The sequence below is a fragment of the Chinchilla lanigera genome, unplaced genomic scaffold (assembly GCF_000276665.1).
Source record: "Chinchilla lanigera isolate Chin_1 unplaced genomic scaffold, ChiLan1.0 scaffold00029, whole genome shotgun sequence".
Lineage (NCBI taxonomy): Eukaryota > Metazoa > Chordata > Mammalia > Rodentia > Chinchillidae > Chinchilla > Chinchilla lanigera.
The window spans coordinates 16307469-16324426 of NW_004955430.1; the positions used below are offsets into that span (position 1 = coordinate 16307469).

The window sequence follows — 16958 nt, forward strand, 5'->3', positions numbered from 1 at the left end:
AGTAGTTTTTGTTTGTGTTCATATCTCAGTTCCACTATGTTGCAAGCTCTTCATGAGCAGGACTGCATCTTAGTACCTTAGCTGCCTAGTACAGTACATCCTTGCCTTAGAAAGGAGTTCTGTTCCTGGAGAAAATTCCTAAGTGGGATCTGTTTGCAAGTCCAACAAAGTGAGTCTTATACAACTTTGATGCAAATGTATGATGTATATTGCTTTGTGCTTCCCAGTAGTCCCACATCACCACTGCTTTTCCTCTTGTTTCTGGATATCCTGCACTTTGATTGAGCACTGCACCACTGTATACTATCTCACTGTGCAGTAAGCACACAGCTGTACAACTGTGACAATGTCCAGCAGACACATGAGCTACTTCTGTGATTTGTTCACATCTATGAATGTTTGTAATGTGAAATCCATTCGTATCTGTAAAAGATCACAACTCGAATACTCCTGTCGGGAACTTACTGTATCTCACATTTGTCAAGGGCTAGATACTTTCCTAAGATGCCCTCAGATGCACTATCTCATTTGCTGTTCACAAGTCTGTCAGTTACGAGGAGCACGCCCATCATACTCACTTCACACATGAGGAAATAGACCAAAAAAAGCAAAATGATCTGACAGTCATAGAGGGGTCCAGCTTAACTCTAGCATCACAAGTGAAGGACATCAATGTTGGCTCCCAAACCTGGCTTCTTTCTCTCACACCAAGCTCGGCCTCCACCTGTCCCACATGCCACCTTACATAGTTGGTGGGCAGTCAAGTGTTCATTATGAGAAGGATGGCTGGAGAGAGGGACAAAAGGCAGGTAAAAAAAAGACAAGTAGATGGACACCAACTGATCCTCATGTTTTTCCAATCTAACAAGTTCCTGGAATATTATTGCTAGATGTGGTATGATTGCAATTTTTTTCATCTTCACAAGAGTCAGCAAAGCTGTACTGTCAATGGGAAAAGAAAGGTGTGCGTGTGTGTGTATGTGTACATGCATGTGTGTATACCTATGTATGTGGGAATCCACAGGTGTATTATTTCTATAAAGAATAAAGTGGTATCACAAGGCCTATAGGAGCATTGGTATTGGACTTGGGAGGGGACATCTGTCCAGTATTGCTGGAGGGGCCCGTGGACAGCTCAGATGGGGCATGGTTATGGCACATGATCTTCTCATCACTCAGTCCCATAATGTAAACATAAAGGAATGGTACCTTGTCCAGTTCTTGGCACTGGGTAAAAGGGCAGATAAAAAGGCAAATGCTCTGGTCAGGTAAAGAGACTAAAAAGTTTTTTTTTAATTAAAAGGAAATAAAGACTGGCTATAAATCCCCAAAAGAAAGGCAAAGGTAATCTCTTAGGTAAGGAACCCCAGAAGCAAAGCATGAAATGACAATTCTTATGAAATAGGTGAAATGTACAAGGAAGTGAAGGAAATACAATAGGGCAGAAGAAAGACAAACAAAAAGGTCTTGTCAGAAGCCCAGTCTAATCCTACAGGATGCTTTGCAAAGTGATGCACTGACAGACCATCTCATACAGAGGCAACCTCAGTACCAGCCAGTCGCTGGCCAAGAGCTGTCCCCAGCATCTCTACATGAAGCAGATGTCATTGTCAAGAGCAAATCTCTAGATGGGAGAGCAGCTTTAAGGAGCTGGCAGCCAACGCTATCAGCAGCTGGAAGGCAGATGCAGTAATACAGTGATGGTCTGGGTGCTGTACTAACAGCTCCTGCTGCAGGCAGCCTCCACCACCTGGAGGAGCTACATTCCATTCTGCACAGGTGGTCTAATATCGGGCTCCTTGCCTTCTCTTGTGGAGCTGATGGCAGCCTGGGGAGCCAGCCTCTGCCTGTGATCTTGCTGCATCTTCTACTTTATAAAACTATATCTATAAGTTTCTGCATCTTTAACCTGTAGTGACACATTATAACCACATTTATTGGTGTCTTTCAGTCTATTACTAATCTCCTTGGGACAATACATGCAAGACTTCTCCACAAGCCTGTTTTTCTATTAGTACTTCTCAAGGACAATGGGCTCAATAACGCACAAAGATAACACACTCTACTTTACCATATGTTACTAACTTATAATTTCCAATCACCAAAGTCATGGAAAAGAGACCTCTTCCTTAGACACTTTCTTTTCTACAAGCTAAATAGCTACAGCTCAGACTATTCCACAATATAGAACATGGCTCCAAATCTGCCTACTCATCTGGTCCCTATCCAGTGAAGACATTTCAGTTTGTTCATGATTCCATTTAATTTGTTGCTCAGGACTAGCCAACCCTCTAGGGGTGGTGTGACCCACACGGATCAAAGGAGGAATACTCTTCTTGTTCTGGACATAGCAGTTCAATGAATACAGTTTAAAATTAGCTTCCCGATTTAAATAAACTCTACTATAAGATTCATTAAGCCACTGATTTACACTGACTTGTAAACAACTAATCTGCATAGTTTTGCATGTGCTGTCTCACACCATCTTTAGTTTCCAGATTACTTTTTTCTAACAAGTACAGTCCCATTCCTCTGTATCTATGGATCAAAAATATTTGAAAACACTTACTTTCGTGGCTACTTTCCCCCTTGTCATTATTATACTTGTTGTGCAATATAGCACAACAGGTATTCAGCTTGCCTTGCCACTGTATTAAGTAATGTAATTTTGCCATAATTTAAAATATAAGGAGGATGTACACAGGTTACATACAAGTGTTATACTGCTTTATATAATGGGTTTGAGTGTATGTGGATTTTTGTATCTATGTCCTGGAACCAATCCTCTGAAGACACTGAGAGACAACTGGAGACATTTTTACACCTATTTAATTAAAAGTCAATTTGGTCCATCATTCCAACTTGAAATTATCACTCTGCATCTCAGTTCTATGAATGCAAACATTAGCCCTAAGTATGTAGTATATTCCAAATTTCATGTCAGTCACAACTTTAATACATATACTACCTACAGCCTCACCGAAATTATCAATAATAAACAATATCTAGCTAGAACTCAGAGTGGATCCTCGTAGTTCACTACAAGAGACTCACCTGTCCAGGATCTGCTTTAGTGCTCCTATAGTTTAATTCATGCTTTTTCCAAGAAATACTTCAAATTTTATAATTAATTCATCCCTTCAGTTGTGTGTGCTCTCTCATAACTTTTGAAGATTATAAAATAGGTTATTAATTTATAAAATATTTGTAATTATATGTATTTTATTAGAATATAAAAACAGTACATGAAACCCATTCATAGTTTTATGAATAAAAATAATCCAAGGAGAGACAAAGGCCAAACAGAGAATATGATTTCAGAATAAAAAGTTTTTTTTTTCCATTTGGAAGAGGATGATAAATCTGAAGGGACAAGAGGAAGGAGGCTGGCTGTGGACATATGAAGTGCAAACTGATCAAGGAGAACAGGTGATCAAGACTGAGAGCATATGACAGACTAAATGACTATATTAGTTATCTACTGCTGTTTAACAAATTCCCACAAATTTAGCAGCTTAAGACAATACATTGATAATCTCACATTTCTGTAGGTCAGGAATCTGGGCTCAGATTGGCTCAGCCCCTCAATCATGGTCTCACTAGGCTGAAATCAAGGTGTTGGCTAGAACTGCAAGCTCCTCTGAGGCTTAAGATCCTTTTCTAAACTCACCAGTGGGTAAGAGAATGCAGTTCTTTGCAGCTGTGAGGCTGAGGTCCCCACTTTCTTGTCGGCTGCCAGCTGGGAGCTTTCCTCCCCTCTTAGAGGCCACCCAGCCTTTCCTGTCAGGTGGCCCTCACCATGATAAGGCAATATTGCTCTGTAAGGATGGCAAATGAAACTCTTGATTCTGCTAAGACCGAGTCCAATACTGTAGCAAAGTGAGTACTGGTATGTGCACTCCTGTGGGAGGGAGTCTTTGGGGGCTATCCCAGAATTCCACCTGCCATGATAACTTAATATGGCTGAGGCGCAGGAGGAACCTGGGTAGGAGAGGTACCTGGAGAGGCCCTCTGTGCTCTGCCATGGAGTTTGAACTTTATCCTGAAAGCAGTGCAAGCACAAACAGTGCCTTTCCCTTTAGGAGGTACAGGAAAATGTTATGGTAAAGAAAGCATTCTAACAAGGCTGGCACTTTGAGAGACTGCTGTTCAATGAACTGAGACCAAGAAAAGTGAAGCATAGAATAATCCATATGTACACTTAATTCATCTGTTAATAATTTATTGATTCACTTGCCTAAGTGACAACTGCAAAAAAAGCAAAGCTCTACCTGGGAGAGTTGCCATTGTGATTAAATATGCCCTTCACATATTATCACCAGGAAAAACAAAAATATTTTTTATATCATTAAAGAACTCTCCTCCCACTCACACCAAGAGGAAATAAAAGGGTGAGTCCTCTCATATAAGTTGCTCTCTTTTTCAAGAAAACATATTTATCTCTGACCTTTGCATAAAGACATCTGCAGATATGAGAGGACTTACACAGATAGGCTGACAAGCACTAGTTTTCCACAGTGAGAATTTTTGAACAGAGTAGTTGTGGCTCTGTGGACTTTTTTTTCTTTAAGTACTTGCAGTATCTTTTGCTCAGGGATAGAATTTCTTTTAAGGCTGGATAGCAGTTCAAACACTACAAATAAAAACACCTCAATATTCAATTTGCCTTAGTTTTTTACTCATAATTATGCTCATGTAGTATAACCTCAAGAACAACCACAGTATTTATTCTTAAATACAACAATGACAATAGCTACAAGCCACTCTGTCTATGCCAGGCACTGTTCTCAGAGCTCATATCCACAGGTAGGTGAGAAAACTTTGCTCCACAGCATTTAATAATTTTTTAGAGGTTACATATGTTGTTAGTGGTGAATCTGGCATGAGAAGCCAAGCAAATTTGTCACAGAAGGTTCAAAGTCTTGGAAAGAACATAGTCAGCAATTGCATTCTTAAGGGTGACCTTTGAGGTACTTGATAAAAGATTATTGACTAATGGCAAAGCCACGGCTCTATCAAAATTAGGGGCCAATTAGAACAAGATTATGAAACAGAAGTGGGGCACACAGAAACATCAGGATGAATAAATACCAGAGGCAGCGATTAAAAATAAATAAAATAAACCTCAGGATTATATACTGAGCTAAAAATTGAGCACAGACATACAAATCTTAGAAATTCTGTGGTGCTCAACTCCATGCTTATTTACTCCATGCTTATTTTAATGTATTTACAAAAGGTTAATCTTTAACTATAATATGAACTAAAACTTGACACAAGCAGAAACAGAAACACCAAATAGACCAACTGATTAGAGAAAACAAACAAAAACAAAACCTTAAAAAGGATAAAGAAATATCTGGTTCAAAAGTAAGCATGGTACAGAGAATTTCTGATGGAATTCAAATTATCAAGGAAAATATAATTCTCATAGGTCCATAGCACAAAACCATTCCAATTTTATATGAAACTTAACTTCATTTGATGTTTAAAACTTCATACTTCAGATTGAACTATTATAAAAATAGATACAATAATATCTAGAACAAGTTTTTTTTTGTTTTTGCACTCCTGGGGATGGAACTCAGGACCTCACACATTCTAATTAAGTGCTCTACTACTGAGCTACATCCCAGACTCTGAAAAAACATTGAAGACAACAGTTATTTCATGAACTATTGCATCATGACTACACAGAAATGGTAGTCTAGAATGAAAGGATGGTTAAATATTAAGAAGTCTGCGATTATGGTATATCATTTTAATAGCTCAAAGACAAAACTTACACAGTAAAAAAGACAATATGATTCTCTATATTGTCTAATATTAAATACATTACAAACAATTCTCCCTAGACTGAGTGATAATGTTCTCAAGAGATGTTTATATGATCAGAGCAAAATGTTAAATTGGAAGAGGTCAAATAACTTGCCCAATGTTATATAATTCTAAGAGGAAGGGGTATAATTTGAACCTAGGTTTGTCTAACCATATATTTTACACATTGACTTTCATGTTATACTTTCCTCATAGACAATAGTGCACCAAAATAATAAAAAAGGCATTTTATAACACTTTGAAACTTTTTTTATATTTATAAGAGTGTTAGCATATTAGGAATGCAGTAAAATTTCTTGAGTATGGCTAGAAAAAGCTACCATAAAAACGAACTTAAAACGAGACAGGAATGACCAGGTGTGGTGGTGCATTTCTGTAATTCCAGGCTCAGGAGGCTGAGGCAGGAGGATTGTTGAGAGTTCAAGACAAGCCTGGGCTACAAAGTGAGCTTAAGGCCAGCCTGAACTGCATAGCAAGACCCTGTCTCAAAAAGACAAAACAAAACCAACCAAACAACAACAACAAAAACAGCAGACAAAAACAAAGAATATCAATGGCTATTTTCAACATTGCTGTGAAAATTCTGGGTAATGTTATAAGATATGATCCTCAAAGAAAATGTATGTTCTTTGGACAGGGAATAGAATCATTCAGTTATGACACAGTTGTTTACTTTTGTTACTAAAACTCAGGAGAACTAAGTGAAAGAAATCATACCATTAATAAATATAAAAAAAATCAGTAGAGTATAATAATCACAAATTAGAAAACAAAAGAAAGAGATACCAAATATAATGAAATAATACATAATACTTGAGAATAACACTTAAAATATATGCAGGACTTCGATAAGAAAAAAAATGTCCTGTATCACCTCACATCAGACTTGAACAAAGCAAGGTATTGTTAAATGACTGAAAATTGTGGAAATGCAAATGCTTTCAAAAAATTCAGAGTTGGTACATCACTTCACAACAAGTACATCAGGTTTTTTTTATTTTAAAGAGAGTAGTTAAAAAAAAGAACAATAGCAGCATACCAACATCACAGACATAAACAAAATAAAGCAAGAACATTAAAAGTAACACAGGGTTTCGAAACAAAATGATAGAAATTAACAGTGGTTGCTATATTACATACTTTTATCTTAAACTATGTTGCTCAGATTACCAGATGTAAGAATGGAAGATTGTTCAAACCATTAAAGAGAATTAAAAAATAATTATTAGATAAAACATTAGAGATAATACAGAGTTTCACTAGACAAGATGGTAGGAATTCACCAATGGTTGTCCCATTCCACATTGTTGTCTTCAAATCAGTTGCTCAGATTACCAGATATAAGCATGCAAAATTGGTGAAAATATAAAAAATTCTAAGCATTAACTGTTCTTTTCAATATACCATTAGACATCAGCAGTACAGTTATCCCAGCTATACTTCTATATACATATATATTTTGCCTTCCTTCTTTCTTTTTTCTTCTTTCCCTCAACCCAGTTGTTCCTTCCTTTGAGCAATTTATTTTCCTTTCATATCATCTATTGCACATTTTGAGTTTTACTTACTCTTTCATGTTCCTACACCAGGGAAACAATATGATGTTTACACACATGGGTCTCATTTATTTCACTTATGAGTATGGTCTCTAGTTGTATCCATTTATCTACAAAAGCCTTGAGTTTTATCTTTTTTATAGCTGAATAATACTCCATTGTATAAAAATACCACATCTTTTTTACCCATTTCTCAGTTGATGGGCATTTGGGTTGTTTCCAAGATTTAGCTATAACAAATTATGCTGTTATAAACATGGGTGCACATAAATCAATATGGTATGATGTCTTGAATTCTTCTGGGAAAATACCCAGAAGGGGAATAGCTGGGTTAAATGGGACCTCTAATCCTAGTTTTGTGAGGAATCTCCAAATTGATTTCTACAGTGGTTTCTCCAATCTACACTCCCACCAGCAGTGGAGTAGGGTTTCTTTTTCCCCACAGCCTCTCCAGCATTTGTTATTGGTTGATTTCTTGATGATAGCCATTCTTTCTGGAGTGAGATGGAATCTCAGTGTTGTTTTAATTTGCATTTCTCAAATGACTAATGATGTTGAACTTTTTTCATGTATTTTTTGCCATTAGTATTTCTTCAACTGAGAAGTATGTATTCAACTCAGATAACCATTTTTGGATAGGGTCTTTGAATTTTGGGGGCCTACATTTAAATGTGAAAATTAATTACAACATTCACCCAGAAGAATGTTCAGGTGATGAATGCTAAGCTACCTTTAAAATGCAGAATAATGAAGTGGCTAGAGGTCATGATGTCTGAAATGGATGTACAATATGCAAACTATCAATGGCCATACAAACTGCAATATAATTGCTCCAATAATCAACAGATGGTTAAAGAAACAGAATAGATATCCCAGATACATAAACACATAAGGCGATTCAATTAAAGATAGATTTAGTCACAAATAAGTAAAGAGGATTCATTCAATAAATAAATGGGATTGGAGTAACTATCTGAGTAGTTAAAAATTATATGCCTATCTCATAATATATGTTAAAATGTATTACAGGTAGATGACATATTAATTTTTAAAATAAAATTATAAAGGATCATGAAAAATAGGAAGCTACTTATTAGACATTGGGCCACGCAGAGAATTTCTAAGAAGTGGAGTGTGTCAGTAAGTAGTAGATTTGGCAGCCATAGCAAACACACAAAACACTCATATATCAGATATAATATCCAAATTAAAAGGCAAACTCCAAACTAGAAAAGTCATTTCCAGAAAAAAATCTTTTAAGTGCTGAATGCTTCTGAGTGTGAGGAGAAACAGACATTGTCATATACTCCACTAGGAAGGTAAATTAATATCTCTGACGACATATAGAAAGAATCATAAAAATGTTCAAGCTTTTTGATTTTATCTGCTAGGAACCGTTCAGTAAAAGCAATTAAGGAAGTGGAAAAAGATGAAATGCAAGGCTATTGAAGGCCACATCATTTTAGAAGGAGCACAAACATTCAACTACTGATGTATACTGAGAAGTGAAATAGTGTATCTTTATAGTTTATAACAGTGATGGTGAACCTTTTAGAGATAAGCACCCAAGTTGCAACTCAAAACCCACTTATTTATTGCAAAGTGCCAACATTAAAACTAAACCCAAATATAGTTCTGAGATTTTAGTTTAGAGAAAACAACTTATACATTAACATCTTCTGTCTTAAAAGAAAAACAAACGATACAGATGCAGTGGGTTTACCACCTCTGGTATACAATCATATTCTGAAGAATATTTAATGTGATAAAATGCTCCCAATGAAGTGAACATAAGTAGAATATAAAAGTCTAATCAGACCATGGTTCTAGTTCTGTAATATAACAAGAAAAGACAGTTGGAAGAAAATATACCAGATTTTACAGTGGCTATCTCAGTATGAGTCTAGGTAATTTTAATTTTGACAATTGATACCAGCATGAAATTATATAAAGAATAGAAACAAAGTGATTGTTGACAACAAAACAAAACCAATAAGAAAAACCACAAAACCAAACACATTGGACATGACATCCTAAGGATATAAGGAAGGTTTTGCCCTTTATCATACTACAGAGGGAATCAGTGGTGTATGTGCTCCATTAGGCACCTCTGCCCCTAAAAGGTACTGTCCCAGAAGCCATCTCTGCTTCTTCCCGCCTGGCCTCTTCCTGCTTAACTGCCAATCTCCACTTTCCTCCCACTCAAAGTCTGGCTGCAACAAAACAATCCCAGCACAGGAAAAAGGTCAGAATGCTGGGTGATTATCAAGGGAATGATGTGTGCTTCTGCGAAAATGCATACTGCTGCTGCTGAGTTATGGTTCCATAGCATATCCTTACAGGAAAGAGGAAAGCTGTTTCCCTTAAATATCTATATTCTGAAGATTTCTGAAAGGCCTACTATGATGGTGACAAGAAATCTATTGATCCCTCTTGCAGTATAATTCATGCAGCTTTGCTAAAACAATCTCATTTGATCACTCAACAATATTCAGCAACTACTTACTGGATGCCTTGGGCTTCTTGGAAATAAAACGCTAGTGTGCATATCATAATGATTCTATAGAGTTCAAACTTTTTATCCTGGAACCTGTTAATAAGGTACTTTCCATGGTAAAAGAGACTTACAGGTGTGAGTAAGATAGAATTTTAATGTGCGGCCCTTATCCTGAGTTACTGGGGAGAGGTAGAATAATGACAGGGGTCTTTGTAAGTGAAACAGGCAGAAGAATCAAGAGATGGAGAAGTGCACAGAGCATAGGTCAGAGAGATTTGTGGCCAAGAGCCAAGGAATGCAAACAACCTCCCCAAAACTGGAAAAGGCAAAGAAATAGATTTTTACCCATGGCCTCCAGAAGAAATGCAGTCTGATTAATCTGTTTTGAAATTCTGTCTTCCAGAATGTCAAGATAATAAATGTGTGTTGTTTTAAGCTAATAAATTGGCTGTAATTTTTTTTTTACAGCAAAGAAATGCAGTAAGAGTCAATGAAATCTAGAGTCTTAGGGTTATGATTAAGGTAGGGTTAGGGCTTTTATCATCATTAAGGCATTTCTTATTTTTGGTCAGATTTTTCTTAAGTGTGTCAACATGAGTCATGCAAGATCACAATTTCAAAGCATGCTCTAATTAGACAAATACACTATATCACCCTCTCTGAAACTCATAAATTGCTTTAGTGTATGAAAATTTAAGTACTATCATAGTTATGAAATGTTTCACTATTTTGATTCAGACTTTTCCACATTCATTTGACCATAGATGCTTATAAACGTCTATTAGCATCAGTGTTGTGGAAAGGAACAGGCTCCCATGATTACAGGGGGCATGATTATGCAACTATTGTCTCTGACTTGTAAGAAATTAAGTAATTTAAAAATAAAAGTAGATTAAACTTTTCTGCAACATATATTTTAATCAGGAAATTAGTAAGAAAAGTCCCCTCTTTCCAATTACTTTTCAACTCAAATGAACCATATTTCAAAAAGTGATGCACTTATTTTAAAAATTCAATTAGGAAAACATTCTGATGAAGCATGTAATGAATGTTGTCAATTATAAGATAATGTTGTGAGAAAATGCTATCAAAACTTTGAAATAGTATTGAATATTCTATATAATCTATCATTTTGTAACAGTTAAGTAGATTTAGACAAAAAAAAATCTCCTGAAAAACAAAAGCAAAACCAAAAAAATCATCTCCTGAACTTAAAATGATCTCAACAATTCAAATGGATCTATAGTAATCAAATGGATCTATAGTAATCCTATAGTAATACTATAGGTTCAATTCAAGTGAACCTATAGTAAGCCCAGAGAGGGCTTTCTCATCCATGACTTTCTTTGCAGCAATAAGAGGGTTCCAGAGACAATGCCATTTTTAAAAATCTTGTTCTGTTAATAATTAATTCTAAGTTCAATTGACAGTTGTAAGTTTTCAGTTTCATAACTATCATGACACAGGGACATCCCTACTGCTATTTCACCTCGACTCCTCTGTATGTGATCAATGACTCTATGACCCCTTTCTTTGCAATAAATGATGGTAGTCACACTTTATGGGAATTTAAAGTCCTATATACGAGGACTGAGTCCTGAAGGGGATTGGATGATGAATCACCAATGAAAACCAAGAAAATTTGAGAGAATCCGGCCGTTTCTGGGCTTGGCATATGTAAAGTGCAGTGTTCTGTAAATATGTGGAAGTGGGGATTCATCATTCAGTGGTCACCCAAATGGCATTACAGAAATCTGAATTACAAAGAGAGAAGTAGTTGCTCTTGCTACCCAACAAGATGGCCACAGGTTCCAAGGAAAGAGTATTTGCTGTGAAGCTTGGGAAGATGCCTTGTAAATGTTTACTGAATGAAATGGTCTGAGTGACTTCTATTCTCTTTCTTTGAAACCTGCAGCATGCTTGCTGCTAGGCACATGTCCTAAGCGGAGAAATGGTGAGACCTTCTCATGTTCTCTTGGTTTTCATTGATGAGTTATCACCAAAGACAAGAGAATGACCTAATAATGATTTTAAAAGTTGCACATATAAAAGAATCAATGCAGTCACACAAAACCACAAATGAAGGTCAAAATGCTATCTGAAAATTCTTGCAAAAGACTCCATTAGAAAAAGTTACTTAACTCTGAGAAAGACAATGCCACAAAAAGAGGTTAGCAGAAAGGTATTTCCAATGTTGGTAATATTAGTGATCACTTGGATAACTATAAGCAGAAACCCTGCACCAAGAAGAACTAAAACACACAATAATCCTGTACTTGGTCCATTAACAGAGAAGCAGCCTTAAAATATGAGTCTTTATCAAAATAGACTTGAATACCTTCAATCTTGCCAGGGCTATAACCTCAAGCTTTGTTTCTGGAACTGTCAAATACCCTATTAAGCAACTGTAATGAAGTAACCAATATATAGAGCCTTCAGCTTTGAATATTTATGGGATTTACATCATTTGACTAAATGTATATTAAAATGGCCAAAAATTAGCAAACTCTGGCTAGGAAAGCTTATATTGGAACATAAGAAGACCCCTTCAGAGAAGAAAAGACATGTAGGTGGCTTTGGAGAAGTAAGAGCACGCAAACCAGCAGGTCACAATGAAGGGTGATGTGCCACCAGTTAAAAATAAATAACAGAGAGCCCACACGAAGTCAGAGCCCTCTACAAGACAGCCCTTTTACAGAAGGGTAGACAAAACTGCAAAATAAGGTTAAGGACAAAGGTAAGGCAGAAGGACACTGAAACAGGAATGGCTTGAGTCTGAAGGCAAAGGCAGAATTCTGAATTTGACAGAAGGGAGTGATGCGAAGCCCTTTGGCTCTTTAGAGGAGTAACAAAGGAGGGGCTGTAAAACTGGTCAGTGGAAAAAAAAAAAAAAGGACAATTGGGAACCAGAGGCCTTTTTAGAAAAACTGATTCCAAAGCTACTTACACACATATTTTTCAGTACAGAAATGGTGAACACTACATTGTACAATGAATTTCCTTATTTATATCTGTTCTCAACTATTTTCATGGGTTCATATATGCATGACCCATTTCTGAAATCAGGGCAGGTCACTTTCATATTAAAGTGTAGTATGCCATGCCATTCTCACATTAACCATCCCCAGTAAGCTCTGATTGCTGATTGACAGAAATGGGCATTTTGACAGAAAATTCTTGGGACTAAGTAATCCATGGTGGTGAACACTACCAGGGAAGACACAATGGGACTATATTTGAGCTCAACAGGGTAAGAAACTAAGTTGTTCTTCCTGCTTATTAGTAGACCAATATTTAATCCAATAGTTGTGAAATTTTTTGCTTTCTCTCCCGAAAACTGAAGGTCAAATTAATGATTTCCTGCATAATGCTTGTCTACAAATTCCATGACTGGGTGAATTTGTTTTAAAGAAATGAGTGAAGACTTCTCTTAAATTAGGGAACTCAATCTAAACAGTATTAGCCTTATCTTTTAGCTAACTACTCTACCAGTGAGTATATCTTTAATGAAAGGAGGTAATATACTCATAATTTTTTTTTTGCACAAATGATAGTTTTAGTAATAATTTGGAATAATGGGAGGAAAGAAGATTAAACTTGGATGAATAATAGGAAGCTAAAAAAAGATATTAATGTAGCTTTTAAGCTCTTACTGGGACTTAGCTGCTTTGATTTAAAAATAATCATAGAGGTAGAAATAAGACAATCTAATATCTACGCACTCAGATGAACATCATAAGAATGAATAAAGAAAGAAAGGAAGGGAGAGCAGAAGGAAGGAGGAAGGCAAACTGGTCAGACCAGAAAGAAAATGGAGGGAGGGTAAGGGAGGAATGCAAATCAGATGCCTTTGAACAAAGTATCCCAAGTTAAATATTTTTATTTTATACAAGTGAAAATTTTGCTTAATTCCTTAAGAAAGAAAAGAAACTTCCAGTGTACTGTACAACTGTAGCTTGGGGACTATAGTCTGAAAAGTCTTTGTTTTAATTCTAGGAAAACAAGGACTAAGTAATCAAAGAGAAACAGGTAACAGAACCATATAAATGAAAGCATACCTTATCTTTTCACTTTGGCTACCTTCACAAAAGCTGATTTGTTGTGATAGTTATTCCCTCTGAACTTTTAGTCATGAGTTTCAAGTCGAAAAACAACTCAAGAGTTTCAAACTTTGAAAGCAACTCATTATAAGAAATAATATTTTCTTCTGCCTTGTGCATTTATGTACATAGTGTACATTATTTCTGAAGCATTCACTACTTTCAGTATTAAAAATGTGCTACTTGGAGCCATGTGTGGTAGTGCACGCCTGTAATCCCAGCACTCAGGAGACTGAGGCAAGAGGATTACTGTGAATTTGTGACTAGCCTGGGCTACAAAGTGAGCTCAAGGGAAGTCTGAACTGCATAGCGAGACCCTGTCTCAAAAAAAGACAAACAAAAAAGGTTACTTGATATATCTACAAGAACTTTTGGTCTCAATGCAGGACAACTCTTGCACTTACTTATCTTAAAAATGGGTTTCTGAGTTGTGTAATAATGAACTTCATCTTGCTGTACAAATTAAACCAGGTGTTATAAAGTGTAATGTAAATGAAAAAACTGCGCAAAAGAAAGAAAGAAAGACAAATTCACTGACCAATCTATATCAGGCTCAGCTTTTTTTGAGAGATTAAGGTATATACAGTCAACTGGTATGAAGGTCACCAAATAAAATACTGCAATCTTAAAGTGCCACTGACATGTAATCAAGAGTATATAACAGCTTTGGTCTAGCCCAGTAAATTCTTTCTGTTTATTTTTATTTCATCCAAAGCCATTCATAAACACACATTATGATAGTCTATCATATTTACAGCAAAATCTTCTAAAGATCAGGGTGATTTTTTTCTTTAAATTGAAATAATAATACTCAAGTAATATAATTTTTTTAAACCTAGGTTTTCCACAGCTAACTACTGTTATAGGAACACTGACACACAAACTCAAAATTCCACAAATGATTTCTTTATGATAGAAATTATGATAAATCTGTCTTTTAATTGTTTATTGTCAACCTGCTGACAACATTTAAGTTACTGAATTGTCTCCATGGGACTTTTCTGATTTTCATGGGAAAGAGCCATAAGCCACAAGCCAACACAGATACCTTTAGCTTTCTATGTCAAAGTCAGAAGGAAGCATTCCTGGTGCAGGGACCTCCATTCATCTTCTGTCTGCTCCGGACCCACTGTTCTTATTGGCAAAGACAATTCCTTGCAAAGCAAATAGCTCCCCACTCCGAATCGAACAGCTCATCTTCTCAGGTCCTGTTACAAGCACAGGCCTCTCTGAGAGTCGTGTAGGGAGTAAATCAGACTTACAGTCGATGAGCACAAAGCCGACCTTTAAACTCCAGCCTTTTATAGAGCATTGGGTTATTTCATTTTGTGTTTATGCAACAGTTCCAGGGGTCACACGGTGTGAGTTTACTGAGGTGGAGTGGACCAGAAAACCTTGCTTCAACTCCCATGTTGCAACTGATAGAAAGGGGGGCTGGGATAGCAGGGGCCACAAGCCTCAAGCTCAAGGGCACTCAGAATCATGGGTGCTGGGACACTTTTTGGTGTCTTTGGCACCTAGAGATGTGTAGACTGGCTGTCTGCTGATGAGAGCTAGCAGCTATGGAAGAAATGAGAAAGAATCTTAGGGGCTGGGAGAGGATTTATGTTTTGCTTTCACCTTGTTCCACTGCCTAACTGAATGACAGAGCAGAGGGAAGAAGAGAAACCAGTAATTCTGATTCTTTAGAATTAGTATTTTATTCATAGATTCTATTTGCATTGACTTTTAAAATAGCACATTAAACTAGTTTTCTTGATGACTTAATTGTTTAGCACTCTCTTAAATTTTGTGCCCAAGACAATGTCCTTATACCCTTCACCCTTGTCCTGGCTCTGACTGCTCCCTGCACTATACCCACCTTGCGCTGTCATCCAGAAATGGAAGCAGATCTAGACGCAGTGGTAGAGATGCCTACAGCTGAGGAAGGAAGGCGATAAAGGCCCAGAGTCATACAAAGACATTTACTGAGCATGCACTATGTGCCAAGCACTGTGCTTGTAATTTTACATACATTCTTTCTGATTTTCACCTATGAGGAAGATCCACTAATCTCCCCAGCTGATGTTGAAAGAAGCATGCTTCTTTCTACTCTAGTCTCCAGTTTCCCAGCAAGGAGCACCACCAACGCTTGGCACTCAAACAGGAACCTGGGAGCTGTCCACGATTCTTCCTCCTTAACCCATGGGTTCTCTCACCAGCACTTTTAACTTCTTGCAGGCACCCAAATAGTAAACAGATGAGTAAAGTCCCAAAGATGGTGTCTTTGGTAAGGTCTTCAATGCTTTTGCCGTATCGGCCTCTGTCCCAGGAAAACCTGGCTTGTCAAATTCTTCTCCTATCCCACTGGCTAGCCTAGGACAAGGCTGAATTACTTCCAAATGCTGACTGTTTTTGCAAGTTTATACACTGTAGTACAGTATCGAACACAGGCTCTGTCTCTGGCCTCGGACACTACTCTGAGCATCACATTGTAGCTTCCTGACACCTCTGCTCAGGTATCTCACACACATCTCAGGCCAACATGTCCAAACTCAGATTCTGGACTTTTCCCTCAAACCCTTCTTTCTCTCCAGTTTCCTGTCTTGTAGGAACTAGCACCACCAACCACCTGATGCTCAAGCCACAGTCTTGGCCAATGTCTTTGACACCTCATCTTCCCACTCAAACCACCACCAACATTTGTTTATCTGAGGAGTAAAACAATGAAACCTTACTCAATTAAAGCATTCATTATATGCATACATAGCATTATTAACTCATCCTATTTTAACAATAATTCCATGGAGGGGACCTAGTACTATAACTATTTCATTACTAAGGAGATAGTGCTAAAGGAACACCAATTTGTAGTCATACAGCTATTTCACTATTTCTCTAAAATAATCCCAAATTATTACCTTGTCAACTTTCCACTGCCTGTTTTAGTCCAATCTACCATCCTGTTACTCTAGGAACTATAAATGC

General features: G+C 37.0%; 1 protein-coding gene across 1 annotated transcript in view; it reads right to left on the reverse strand.

The window, feature by feature from the left end:
* The window catches only part of Thrb (thyroid hormone receptor, beta), a 330551-nt gene extending 315323 nt beyond the window's left edge, over nt 1–15228 (reverse strand). The window contains exon 1 of the mRNA XM_005387482.2: nt 15040–15228. The gene's annotated coding sequence lies outside the window, so the exon portion shown is untranslated. The remainder of the gene's footprint in view (nt 1–15039) is intronic.
* Nucleotides 15229–16958: the final 1730 nt, after the last annotated feature.